This window comes from Egretta garzetta, unplaced genomic scaffold (assembly GCF_000687185.1).
Source record: "Egretta garzetta isolate BGI_Z169 unplaced genomic scaffold, ASM68718v1 scaffold53, whole genome shotgun sequence".
NCBI lineage: Eukaryota > Metazoa > Chordata > Aves > Pelecaniformes > Ardeidae > Egretta > Egretta garzetta.
In genome coordinates this window covers 1336401-1339275 of record NW_009259312.1, presented here as the reverse complement: position 1 = coordinate 1339275, position 2875 = coordinate 1336401, and positions in this window count along the sequence as shown.

Here is a 2875-nt window from a genome sequence, read left to right as displayed (position 1 = left end):
GCTCCACATCCGTGGCAAGCCTCCGAACAAACGGTGCAGCTGGTCACGAACCACTTGGGTTAACGTAGGTGAAGCAGCCGGCTCCTCTATTAGTGCAGTCACTGAGAGTCCCTCCTTTCATAGGGAAAATTGGTCCTTCATGGGCTTCAGGCACATCCTCAAACCAGGTGTCAGAACTTAGAGAAGAAGGTTCAGAGAGTTTTTGTTACTGGCATTAAGTTCTGCCCGTAGCTGCAACCCCGGTGAAGAAACCAAAATGCAGTTTCTATTCTATTCCCTTTTCAGCTGCTTATAAGTTTCTCAAACAGATTCCTGTTCAGGGTGAAATGTTCAGTGCTTGGTCTCAGCTCAGAGATGATTTCTTTTATTTCCCCCTGCAGGAACTGTGAGCAAAATACTAAATGCAGTAGATTTGGAGTTTGGGGAGTGCGAGCAATCAGATATTTCCCCCTCGTTCCCTCTGATACCATATGTTCCAATTGGAAATTTTACACTTGCATACTGGTAACTGGTAAATGGTGGAGATGATAGACTTCAAATGTTCTCATTGAGAGGCAGAAAACAAACCCAAATTTAACAAAATAATTGGTTCGATACTGCTAAGATGAGTTTAAAGAATTCTGATAATGCTTTTCCCTTCCCTGGTGTCCCAGGAGGGACAAGTACACACGTTTTATTTTAATCTATGTGCTATAATTTTAAGGATAGCTGACACAAGGTAGTCTTTGTTAAGATGTATCTATTTGCTTTGAAATCCAAAGAAGTTCAGCGCTTACAGGCTGCCAGAAATCACAGACCTATTATTCAAGGAACTTTTGAGCTCCGCTGTCAAAACCATCAGAAGTCTGTAAGCTGAACAGCTCCCATTCAATGCATTTTTGTGCTCATTTGCAAACTCTATGGTGGGATCACTTGGAGCTTTATTCCCTTCAACCCCAAACTCTCTTGAAACTAAAGGCAGAGAACCCCAGTCTTCTTGTAATGGCGTGTTTGGAAACCCAGCCTTCCAGAAGCAATGGCATTCTACTCATCCTCACCCACAGCATCAGCTGGGTCACCTCACATGTCACACACTTGGGGTTTTTTCCTTCAAAGTCAGCCCCGCAAACCCCACGCAGGCTTTGGATAACCTGTTCATACTCTACGTGCTGGTATAAATACAGAAGTTATAAGACACAGTCAATGAACTGGAAGCACGGGTCCTTCCTGATGACAAGCGCTCAATCATTATCAAATTTGTGTATGCACATAGATGGTTATACACATTCCCTGTTCCAGCAGCAGGTTTACTAAGGGGATGTAGGGAGGCAATATCCCTCCGTCCCTTCTCCCACCACCACTGCATGGCATGGATGTCCTTTTGTACGTGGCTGGGGGGGTCCCGAACATCTGCCCAGCCCATCTTGCTTTCCTCGCAGTCCTGCTTACAGCCGAGGGTCGTACCAACAGCTCTCACATGTTCAACAACTCAGGCAGCAGAGCACTACCAAAAGAGCCTCGCACATTGTGGCATAACAAACCAGCACACAAACCCACCCTGTTTGGGCAAGGAAGTCCTGTGACCTGGAACTCACCGGACACAAGGGCTGGCAGCCCATCGAGGAAGCAGAGGACGGCCCAGCAGCCGCCTGGAACGCAGCGAGAGATGAAACCTCCTTGGCAAGCAGCTCCCAGCCTGTCCTCTGCCCCCACGGCATCCAGCACCAGCCCATTTCATATCCAGAGCTCTCAGACCTTTGCTCTCTCATAGTTATGTACCTTAATGATTCCTGATTGTTTCTCAAGTCCCACCTGCAAGCAAGGAAACCCCCACGCCACCCTGCTAACCCTATGGGACGGCTGTGGGCTCCCAACCCCTGGGAGCGACTCCTTACACCAGTCTCACAGCGTGGTGATTCTATTAAGTGCTATGGAATTAATCTTGATTTATGCCAATGTGAGGGAGAGAATAATCAAGTCCTGTCTCCTCACTTTCTGAGCTACTGGTACTGCTCTGATCTTCTTCATACTTTGAAGTGCTTTATTCCGGTCAGGTTGGTGGAATTACTCTGCTTCTGTATCCTTAAGCTCTGGTCATTCTCTGCTGTAATTCCTTGCAGTGGCTTCTGGAAAGGTGTTTTTCTCCCTCCACTCCCCACAATAAATGAGTTTGTCACCTGAAATATACTGCCAATGTGTTACACGTCCCACAGTGTTTGTGGTTATATCAGAAGTGTTTGTTTATAGCACCATAATTCAGCAATATCTTGATTACAGGAGAGATGGTGTTGTAACTCACTGTGGCTAAGAGAGAATATTATTTTTCTTTTCCTTTAATACGAAATGTTGATTTTCAGTCAATACACTGAAAGAAAAAAAATGCAGTTGTTGCCCTAGTAACCAGCTGCCTTGTAAACCATAAGATGTTAGGAGCACAAGGTGTTAATTGTTCCAAGTGCTGCTTGTGGTCAGGGATAAAAGCTAGAACGGGAGAGATCATAAGAAACATCTGGGAAGATAAAGTCAGCTGGTCTCCGCTTGCAGCAAGCCGAGGCAACAGCAAGTGGAGAGAGCAGGTGAGGAGAAGTAACGTTGCCACCGGAGGAGCAGAACAAACCAAACCGTGGCCACGTGCGACAGCGGCCCTGAGCAAAGCCACCGAGAGCCCAACACGCTTCTGGGAGCCTGGCAGGTTTTTACCAGGCACGCTCAGCATTCAGCACCTCCGCCGCCAGATTGAGCAGCTTTCCCTGCCGCTGTGCGTTCCCTCCTCCTGACCAGACCTGTCTCCGCTTCCCCTTCTGCTCCGTGTCCTGGGCTTCCCGTGTCCTGGGCTTCCCCTGCGCGCCCGGCTCAGCACGCGTCTCCCGGGCTCCTCCGGCCACGCGCTCGTCCC